The sequence below is a fragment of the Pezoporus flaviventris genome, unplaced genomic scaffold (assembly GCF_033815535.1).
Source record: "Pezoporus flaviventris isolate CSIRO_AGI_PZ_B2104156 unplaced genomic scaffold, CSIRO_AGI_Pfla_v1 ptg000143l, whole genome shotgun sequence".
In the NCBI taxonomy this organism is placed as follows: domain Eukaryota; kingdom Metazoa; phylum Chordata; class Aves; order Psittaciformes; family Psittacidae; genus Pezoporus; species Pezoporus flaviventris.
In genome coordinates, this window is record NW_026892691.1 from 830,796 (window position 1) to 842,812 (window position 12,017).

The following is a 12,017-nucleotide window of genomic DNA, read 5'->3' on the forward strand; positions in this document are numbered from 1 at the left end:
TTCCTCTCCTCCCTGGCAGAGCATGAGCCTCACAGAGTCCTTGGTCAGGGTAAACATCACTTAGCAACAACCGGAAACATCGGTATCACCAACATTGCTCCCAGGCTGGAAGTCAAAACACAGCACTGCACCAGCTACCACAAAGGAGAAACATGACTTCTACTGCTGAACTCAGGACATTATCCACCCCTTATTCCATACCATTCATGTCATGCTCAGATCCCACATTTTCAATACACCATCGCTCTCCCACATATATACATCCATATACACACAGACCAAGAGAAAAAGATCATTTTCTTAGTGCATGGACCAATCCCTATAATGCTGCCGAGTCCATTCGGTCCATGATGTCAGGTTCCATCTGTTGTAACAATCTTTCAGGGCAGGAAAGGCTGTGTGCAGTATTGGATCGTTGCCTGCTGATGCTGGTCGTTCCTTTACTGCGGAACTCATCCGGTTCTGTCAAAGGTCATTCTCTGTTGGGATGACGGTTGGAGGGAAGTCAAGGCTAGTCGCTGGTGACCTGGAGACATCTAGCTGATGGGCTATAAAAGTATTACACAGCAGGCAACAGCATACAATTAAGTTCATACTTATAATATATATACGGTTATTCTGGAAATGAGTCCCATTGTCTGACTCAATTCTCTCTGGGGTGCCGTGTTGCCACAAAATCTGTTTCTCAAGGCCCAGGATAGTGTTCCGGACAGTGGCATGGGGCACAGCGTATGTTTCCAGCCACCCGGTGGTTGCTTCCACCATGGTAAGCACATGGCGCTTGCCTTGGCGGGTTGGTGGCAGTGTGATATAGTCAATCTGCCAGGCCTCCCCATATTTATACTTCAACCATCGTCCTCCATACCAAAGCGGCTTTAACCGCTTGGCTTGTTTAATTGCAGCACATGTTTCATACTCATGAATAACCTGGGCAATAGTGTCCATTGTTAAGTCCACCCCTCGATCACGAGCCCATCTATATGTTGCGTCTCTGCCCTGATGGCCTGAAGTGTCATGGGCCCACCGGGCCAAAAATAATTCACCTTTATGTTGCCAATCTAAGTCCATCTGAGCCACTTCAATCTTAGCCGCTTTATCCACTTGTTGCTTGTTCTGGTGTTCCTCAGTGGCCCGACCCTTGGGTACGTGGGCATCTACATGACGTACCTTCACCACCAGGTTCTGCACCCGGGCAGCAATATCTTTCCACAGTGCAGCAGCCCAGATGGGTTTACCTCTGCGCTGCCAGTTGCTCTGCTTCCATTGCTTCAACCACCCCCACAGGGCATTTGCCACCATCCATGAGTCAGTATAGAGGTAAAGTACTGGCCACTTTTCTCGTTCAGCAATGTCCAGGGCCAGCTGGATGGCTTTCACCTCGGCAAACTGACTCGATTCACCCTCTCCGTCAGCAGTTTCTGCAGCTTGTCGTCCAGGACTCCATACAGCTGCCTTCCATCTCCGATGCTTCCCCACAGTACGGCAAGAGCCATCAGTAAACAAGGCATACTGCTTTTCACTTTCTGACAGTTTATTATATGGTGGGGCCTCTTCAGCACGCACCACCTACTCCTTTGGTGACATTCCGAAATCTTTGCCCTCTGGCCAGTCCATGATGACTTCTAGAATGCCTGGACGACTGAGATTTCCTATTCGAGTTCGTTGTGTAATTAGGGCAGCCCATTTACTCCATGTAGCATCAGTTGCATGATGTGTAGAGGAGACCCTGCCTTTGAACATCCAGCCCAGCACAGGTAACCGGGGTGCCAGGAGGAGCTGTGCTTCAGTGCCAATCACTTCCGAAGCAGCTCGAACCCCTTCATAGGCTGCCAGTATCTCTTTCTCAGTTGGGGTATAGCTGCCCTCAGATCCTTTATATCCCCGACTCCAAAAGCCGAGGGGTCGACCTCGAGTCTCCCCTGGAGCTTTCTGCCAGAGGCTCCAGGTAGGACCGTTCTCCCCAGCTGCAGCGTACAGTACATTTTTTACATCTGGCCCGGTCCGGACAGGTCCAAGGGCTACTGCATGAACTATCTCGCCTTTAACTTGCTCAAAAGCTTGTTGTTGCTCAGGGCCCCATTTAAAATCATTCTTCTTCCGGGTCCCGTGATAGAGAGGGCTTACAATCGAACTGTAATTTGGGATGTGCATTCTCCAGAACCCCAGTGCACCCAAGAAAGCTTGCGTTTCTTTCTTATTAGTTGGTGGAGACATTGCTGTTATCTTGTTGATCACATCTGTGGGGATCTGTCTACGTCCATCTTGCCATTTTATTCCCAAAAATTGAATCTCCTGTGCAGGTCCCTTGACCTTACTCCGCTTTATGGCAAAACCAGCTTTCAGCAGGATTTGGATTATTTTCCTCCCTTTCTCAAAGACTTCTTCCGCTGTATCGCCCCACACAATAATGTCATCAATGTATTGCAGGTGTTCTGGAGCTTGCCCCTGTTCCAGGGCAGTCTGGATCAGTCCATGGCAAATGGTAGGGCTGTGTTTCCACCCCTGGGGCAGTCGGTTCCAAGTGAACTGGACACCTCTCCAAGTAAAAGCAAACTGTGGCCTGCACTCTGCTGCCAAAGAAATTGAGAAAAATGCATTGGCAATATCAATCGTGGCATACCACTTGGCTGCTTTTGACTCTAGTTCATACTGAAGTTCTAGCATGTCCGGTACGGCAGCACTCAATGGTGGTGTGACTTCATTCAGGCCACGATAGTCTACTGTTAGTCTCCATTCTCCATTAGACTTTCGCACTGGCCATATGGGGCTATTGAAGGGTGAGCGGGTCCTGCTGATCACCCCCTGACTCTCCAGTCTACGGATCAGCTGATGGATGGGAATCAGGGAGTCTCGGTTGGTGCGATATTGCCGCCGGTGCACTGTTGTGGTCGCAATTGGCACTTGTTGTTCTTCAACTTTCAGCAACCCCACAGCAGAGGGATCTTCTGAGAGACCAGGCAAGGTGGACAGCTGCTCAATTTCCTCAGTCTCCAAAGCAGCAATACCAAAAGCCCACCGGTACCCTTTTGGGTCTTTGAAGTACCCTCTCTTGAGGTAGACTATAACAGTCTTACATTAATGATGTTTTTTGCATTCCCGTATTAAAAACTATAGTCTTCTAGAATCTGGCTTTGAGAACACATTTGAAAGACAAAGCTCTAAGTGTATTGCCTCTGGAACTAGCCCATGTTTGAGGCCAAGCATGCTTCTAGATATATGTTGTAGTGATATCTATGGTTTTAAGGTCTGTTATGATAGATTGTGCTCTACTACAACTTCAAGCTTGCAAAATCCTGGAATAATTGGTTCAGTTTGATTTTCATCTTGCATGTGTTAATGTTTGGCCATTGTAAAGTGCTGGAATTGAGATGGTATACAGTATTAGATCTTTTGGATTTATATATAGAATATATATTGAAGTCTCATTAATGGTTACTTCCTATTTTTTTTACAAAGGAGCAGATAATTCTTGTACATACTACATGATAATCAAGGAAATGTGTTCTTTACAAAAATATTCCTTGGAATTATTTGCTGGGGAAGGGGTGGTGTGGAACAGGACACACATGGACAGAATGCATTGAAGAAGAGGAGGGAAGAATTGACAGTCAACAAAGCCAATGTCTGATGCAGCTATATTTGTTAGTACAGCCTAAAAAAGCTTAACTGGAGTGGGGAATGGGGACAAAACCTGTACACTACCCTTATAATCTAGCTGCACTAAAACATCTGTTGCTTGCTTAAATGCTGTTTACAATGAGATTTTTGTGCAGATGACAAAGAGCTATGCCTCTTCTGAGGAAGTTACACAGCAGTGTTTGTTCATCACCACCTGCTGCTTTGTGAGTAACAAGACACAGAGCTGGTATGTGGTTGAGGAGTATAAATGTCCAAAAAAGAGGATGACTAAAGAAGGGGATGAGAAGGGGGGGAGCATAAATCATATACACAGAATTACCTCCTGTCATCAGTGACATGTCACTTGGATTGGGGAGGTATGCTGCAAGGCTGTCCTGAAAGTCTGAGCAGTATCACCTTGTTTAAAACTGAGTTATGTTGATGTCTGCAATCTGGGTTTCTATGAAGTGCTTAAGTTAAAGCAAAAAGTGCCAGGGTATTAATACATAATTTAACAATGGTTCCATACGGAAATCACTTGGCTTTTCCATAGGTAATTTGGTATTTTGGTTTTTAGGATTTTTTCTTTTTAAGATTTTACTTCAATATTTAAACATTTCTTCAAGTCTTCTTTTCTGCCCTGTGTGTCCTCGTCCTACCCCCCTCCCCTTTTTCTTTTAAAAAGCTCATTCACTCTTATTGCAAGAGCAATGCTGTTAAAATTGTTCTTAAGCAGACACATGGCACAATCCTGCCAATTATTTTGTTTGTGATATGGGTTACTAGCTGAAGGGATGCTGTGTGGCACTGTTTTTCTAAGAACATGCAGGTGTGCAGGATCTAAAGCATCTATTAGACTGGCTGTTGCTCTGCCCTGTCTGCTTCCTGCAAAAGCTGTACGCTGAAGCACAGCACGAGTCCAGCAAGGTACTATTCTGCATATAATGGAAAATGATGTTTAGAAAACTTCAGTTCGCAGAAACTTGAACCAAGTGGACAGACAATTACAGAAAGGACTTTCAAACTGGATAAAAGCCTGCAGGGATATCAAACCTAAATTGCGAGCACTTGTGCTGTAAGCAACTTTCATCTGAGTGTTCTGCATATCACTTTATTTGTAAAGGGCCAGATCCCTTGTCACTGTAGATAGGCTTGAAAGTTACAAATAGTCAACTACTCAGGAGATCAAAGAGCTGCCAAAGGGAGCTTAGTTTATATCATTTTTACATTAGTTTATTTTTGTCATTTATTTAATGAGAAAAATAGTGAGTTTAATATGCTAGAGATCACTTTTTATTGGAGTGGAATTAAGTGTTTCTCTAAAGTAGCATAGGATAATAGCAGGGTTGAGCTGTTTTGTTTTTAAGACATCATAATTATCCTTAGTCTGAATATATTTAAATAGACAGAATAGTAAAATTGAATGAGTACACTAGTTCTGTCTCCTGTTACATAAAAGCCACTGTGGTTACCTAAGCTATCCAATATTTACTTGCTTTAGAGTGTTTCCACAATCAGGCTTAGTCAAGCCTACCAAAGTTGTGGTTCTAAAGGTTTGCGCAGGCTTGGGGAGGCACAATTAATTGTACAGTTTCCCATTGAAGATAATCTGGCTGTAAAAATATGGGTTTGAGACTTTTGTGTTCAGTACTGTCAACTATTCTGAAGCAGGCTGAGTAGTTCCTTGTGTAGAAGGATGCAAATTGTGAGAAGTCCATGATAGCTTTTAGGAGTTCCAAGAAGAGTACAGTGAAATTTGGAAGACTTTGGTAACGGTCCTCTTCCACAGAGGGCAGCAAAGGTAACTACTCTAAATCCAATGCATTATGGTTCCCACTTATGTAGTCTATTATCAAATTAATTTTGTGGTGGGCTTCACCTTGTCATATTGCTACACCAGACTGTGCAATTAACATTTTTGTGTGACAGACAATTGCTAGACAGCAGGGGGTTGTAGGGAAAAGCAAATAATTATATGCCTGGTTTGTGACCTGCATAGCACTTTTCTTTATGTTAGAACTGATGATGGAATCAAACCAAGATGAAGGAACTACAATAGCAAAGTTTTGAACCATTCAACATTAAAGGTTATTTAGTACAAAAGTATAAGTAGGTTGGAGAGGATTTAACTATTTAAAACAGAATGTTTTAAGTTGAGATGTTTCTTAGGGGAATGAATAAACTAAAGAAGACAAAGTATTAATTTGCATTTTCTAGATACTAATTTTTAAAGTTACCCCTAGCGTTTATGGATTTTTCCATGGTTAAAGATTAATTTTAAAAAATTAGCACTTCTATACAATAGCCTTCACTAGCTAATGAAAAGTGATTAACTAGAGGATTATGTAAAAAGTTCTTCATAAACTAAGATGTGATTTAACAGATTTTACAGGGTAAAGATCTAAGATGTCATCATTTGTCTTAGATGAATAACGCATCTCAATAAAAATGCTTAAGTAATGTATTTAGTGAGTTATTCTTGCAGTCACATCAGCCAGGAGAGTCTATGAACAGTATTAATTACATGTTGATACCTCTTTAATACTTCAGAAATGGTAAACAAATCCTTTCATCACTTCCTATCGCCTTATTGGATGAGATTAAATACTAATACACTGCTGCATACTTTGATTTGCATGACCTTGGTAGCAGAGTCAGCCTTTGGAGAGACACAAAATTCAGAATGGATGACAACTTAGCCATAAATTTGGTATTTGAGAAGGGATACAAAGGCTGTGCTGTTTAATTTTAAGGCTAGAGTAAGACGATACCTCAACCTTACTCTCCAAGAATCTCAGCTATATCTCTCCCTAACTGCTGCTTTATTTAAAAAACAAAACGCTTCATTATAAGGGTCTTTCTAGTGAAGCTGTTGTTAGAAGGTGAATATAACCACAAATTCAGATGAAAACATACGAGTAGGTGATTCTGAATACACAATTGCAAATTGTATATTATGTATTTAACATGTAGATTATGTCTTTAACATATGTATTACGTATTTGTCATGTGCAGAAGCTGAAATGTGTCAAAGCAGACCTTTAGGAAGCTCAGTATTGGGAGGTTTACCAATGTATCATCACTTTTGAAGTTCTGCCTGAATGTGTTTGGTCTCTGTTTTAAAGAGGCAGCTGAAATGCCTCAAGTGCCTTTAATGCGTAGTGCTCCATATCATGATGTGTACTCACTAGTTTTTCTCAGCTTAAGCCAGAGAGAACTTTTTTTTTTAACTTTTTCTAGTGAATTACACTGTAAAGTGATTTTTTCTGGAGTGTTTTATTGAAATGCCAGGGTACTTAGAGCTAAATCATCCTACTTTATGCAGAGTTCAAATAAATGAGTTTTTCACAGAACCTGTTGTGGTTAAAGAATGGGATTTGAAAGATGCATAGCTACATGTGTAGATGCCATGTTGCGTGCTGTGCTTTAATGCTGACCACTTTTGCGTGAGCATCTTTTTGACATGACAAAAACCCTCATACTCCTTCTCCAACCGTCTAGCCAGTGGTTATTCAACAAGAGTAGTTCTGAGATGTGTTCTTTGTTGCAAGAATCCACCTTTCTTGAAACAAAAGCAGCAATGAGCTGAGCCATAAAATGACCGAACAGAGGTTTTCTCTGTGCCCTGCCAGACAGTCCCTTGTGTCCTTTGTTTCTTCAGTTGAGCTCTCCAGCCATTAGTACTGGTACCTCTTTCTTCTGCTAATAGAAAACTAGACTAGAAAGGAGAGCTGGGAATTAGCAACAGATAAAGAGAGATAAGTGCTCCTCTTGTATTAATGTTCAGCATGACTATTTGGATATTTCTCTTAAAATCTGAAAAGACAGGTCATGAATGAGTACAAACTTACATTTATGACTGAAAGTAATAAAGAAAAATGCCTCTGCTCTTTGATATCTTGCCCATTTTGCTTGTGTAAATTTTCACAAGATGAGTGCACATGGGATGATTCCTTTCACATTTCTTAATGTGTTTTCCTTCTTTCCTGCAGCAATCCCTGTGTGACAGAAGAAAGCTCTTTTCTTTGCCTTTTTCATTACATTTGTCCACATTACTATTTGATGGTTTTCAGCTATCTTAAAAGCAGGTTTATTAAATCATCTTTTCAAATTACTTTTTTTTTTGCATTTATAACAGGTTTTATGTTTATGTGATCATAATTTTATGTTCTACTCCAGGTGAAGAAAAGAAATCAGGGAACAATGTCTGGAAGCATGAAAACTCCCATATCACTTTGGTGGCAAGGTGTGCTAGAAAAAGAGATTGCTAAAGGATTACAGTTTAAGCCTCTGGGCTCTGCTGAAATACATTAATTGAATCAAGTTCAGTTTGATACTGGACCTTGTAGATGACATATGGCACACCTATACTTGACCAGATTCCTAATGATGATGATAAAATGGTGCATTCTATGAACTCTAGTACTGACATTGAAAGGTAAACAGAACCAGAAATGTTGCGTTATACCACTGCTCAAAAGTTCCAGTTCCTTTTGTTTAAAGATTAAGAACAAATTCTTCTAAGGTAAAGAAAAAAAAATAGGACTACTACTTTTGTTTGTTTATTTGTTTTATTACTTTTTGTAGTGAGGAATTCTGCTGTAAATGTGAAAATCTTGTGGTTATTCAATGCCATTGTAAAACTACGTTCTTTTTTTTTTTTTTAATGTTGAAAAATTGTACCAGTGAAAGACCCCAATCGTCATGTTTGAAATTAAAAAAAATGTAACATTGAGGTTGCTCACTTATTTGTACTATATAAAATATGACTAATTTTGCCACTTAGGTGTCTAATTTGATATACATACTGGCTTTAATTTGAACTGCAAATTAGGAAAGAGAATACAAGATAATTCTTAAGTGTTATGAATCCTTTTTAGGCCATATTTTGAGAAAATAAAACCCAGTGGTTTCTCTGAAGTTAGTGGAACCATCTGGGCATAGTCTGACATGACTGCTTCAGACTGTTCTTTGTGGGTTTTGTAAAAAGCAAAATTGTTCATTATAATTCAGAGATAGTCAAGATTTTTAATGATGCGATTATAACATAATATTAGTGTGAAAATCTCAGCCTTGATAGTAATTTTCACTGTGTTCCCATTAATTCTGTATTAATGACATTTTGATATGGCTTTGATAGTATAATCTTAATGCATTGTCATGTCTAATCAATTTTGAAGTAGGGCTGGAGTTCTAGATTTTTAAAAATCATTTTTTTAACAGGGTTTAAGAGAAAACAGTTAAAAATACTAGGAAATTCTTAACATTTAATCAAAGAAATTAGATTATTGGTTAAAGCCTTACGTTCCTACTTTATTAGGAGAAGTTAATGCAGGGGGGAAGGAACATGGGTTGCTGGTACGAATATCAGCATACAACATGTTCTATCTATAGCTTTGTAAAGAAACCGTGGAACATTCTCTTACTCAGTCTTTTAAAGTAACCTTTATTTGGCCATAAAAACACTATAACAACTTTTATATTATGAACAACATGATAAAGCAAATAAGTATAGAATAAAGTGGAAAATATGACCATCATAAATAGCCATAGCAGTTTCAGAATGACATAATATAGGTATGGTTTACGTGTGTATCTTCTATGCCGCTAGTTGTTATATTGCATTGTTATATTGCATTGTCTGACTCTTCATTTATACTTTCAAGAGACTACTTCTGATGTTATATAACTTGAAGTCAGGAATACTGTAATGCAAGACTTCTTATGAGCAGCTTATCAACAGCAGTTTCTCTGTGTGATTTCCACCTCCACCCCATCAGATTGTTTCAAATTATTACACACCATAGGTTCCCAAAAGGGAAATGGTGATGAAATTATATGTGGATTTACCAAAAATGCTTAAGTACTTTGGGTATAGGAGTCTGAGAAGTACAGATATGAGCTCTGATATTCGGATCATCTGCATTGGGATGTTTGCAAAGTTCAGGACTGAAATATCCTAATGACTTTGTTGTAATAATTCTCTCTTGGATCACATTCAATCTCATTATAGCTCTAGAAGACCAAGTGGTTTACAACTGATTTAACTGGATTTCATGTCTTTCTACACATGGCTCTTTTGTTTACATTTTTTGTTTTGTTTTTAAAACTGGTGGTCAGTTAGGATCCAAATATACTGAGAGATCATCTGCCCTACATCTAAGCATAGGTACCAGCCTATGTACCTTTAGCCTTTTAAGTTAAGGTGGGGGAAGGATCATGGAGCAAAGTTGTTAAAGGACTATAAATGTTTTAAAGAAGAATACTTGTTCAGCTTTTCAAGGGACTTTTAATCAGTGTTCTAATTCCTAAGTGAAAAAATTTGGATGGTCTAATGAATTGGTGCTAAATATACTGTATGTGACTATGTGGATAGAGTTCTCTTAGGACTTCGCTTTCACAATAAGCACCATTGCTTGTTATCAGCCAAATTCAGTCTTATGGACCAATAAAGTATTAGCAAAGCCCTCTGGAACAGCAAACTGATTTTAAAATATAAAAAAAATATAAAATTATTTTGAAATGGAAACAAGTCCTTAAAACAGTTTTTAACATACTCTGAAGTCTAGTGAACCTGATACCCAGAATAAGTCCATCCATTGTGAAACTGATAAGAATGATTCTTGACCATTCCAGAACTACTCAGATGTGACAGAAAATTGTTAGTCTTTCCTTGTTTTGTTAAAAATATTATTAAAATCCTATTGCTTAATCTTTTCAGTTTTTAAACCAACTAGTCTCACAGGAATGGAAAAACAAATTGTTCCTGAGATTTGATTTCTATTTTGTCTGGAATGATTTTTGTTTTGTAGAGGTCAAATTTCTTCAACTTCATACAATATTCATTAAATTAAAGAAGAAATAGTTTCAGAGTTAAACAATAAATAATTCTTTCATGGACCTGTATGTACATTGTCAAACTACCTTGTTATGCATGTGTTGGGTTTTATTCTGCCTTCAGTTTTGAGTCTGTGCTGACCTCAACAATGTTGAGAAGGACAGTTTGCCCTGAGGTGTCTACTGGAAAAAAGCAAATCTCAGCTCTGAGGTTCTAAAAAAAGGAGTTTTAATGTCAGTGACTGCTGACTGAAGTAGTGTTTCTGAATATGTTCTAACTCCTTTTTCTCTATGACCTTGGTGAACCTGGTGGCATGATTAATTTAAATCTCTGTCCATGTAGCTACAAAATGAAAGAGGCCCCTCTGAAACCTTGAAGTGCTTGGTACATTGGGGTCTACATAAACACCAGTTCATGTGACAGCACCTACAAGTTATCAGGAATGACTTGTTTTAGATGGAAAACGAGAGGCATTTGTAACAGCTTCTGAAGCAGGGCTTCAAAAAAAAAAAAAAGTTTCAAGTATTCTAATATCAAGTAGTATACTGCAGGTCATTTGTAGATGTGGAGGGTTGATCCTAGTTCTTATGCTGGCATAGTTTATGCAGCAAGTATTAAAGGACTGGATTTGCCTTGGTTTTATCTGTTTTCTTCTCCTCCTCCCTTTCCTCTACCACATATAAATTTAAATGTAGATACATGGTTCAGCCCTGTTGAGTCTGGTCAATATAGGGAAGCCCAGAAATTCTCAAGCAAGTTGGTTTTCTTGTTCTGTTTTCTGACATCCTAGGACGACTTATTATCATATATGTAGTGGTTGGATCAAGTCTTGCTGTCACTACGAGAATTACTGCAGTTGTAGTATTACATGAGGCTCTGAATATTTCTGAGTATGGGTATATGTCTGAGAGGCAATAATATCCAGTCTCACCTGAAATATATACTTTTCAATGAAAATGGAATAGATGCTCCTGAAGGAGACAGTGCAAGAAACTCTTCCACACTCTTTACTTACATTTGACACTCAAGTACCTTCCTTTGCCATGCAACCTCGTCTCCAGGGGTTCACCACTCAGAGCAAATGGATTTTGTGACGTTTAGAAAAGCCTGCATGTTGAAGATTGAGATGGGAATCAGTCACCCAAACCTATTATCTCACAAAGTGGTATCTTTAGTGTGTCAGGTTTCAATCAAGAATAAGCTGCATGCGTTAGTTCTATGAACGTGTTTGTGCTGATTGTGTTTGTACTTGTGGAGATGAACTATCAGGCCCTGCATATTGAAATGCTACTACGTGAGACTTATGCTTTGCCTTCCTGTTTTGGTGAGAACGTTTGCCCTTCTGTTGTTTAACAGATTTGTCAAGAGTTTAGTTAAATCAAGGAGTGCTTCCAAAGGCAGGGAAATTCTCCACTGAGGGAAAAGAAACGAGAAGATGCAGTGAGAAAAGCAGGTGAAAAATTGGGAAAAGGAATGTCAAATCTGTTTTCAAAGTTAAAGTGAAATCTTTCTTCGGGGGGATAAAGAAACATGGATAAGAGCTGAAGAAGTGTCCTCTCTA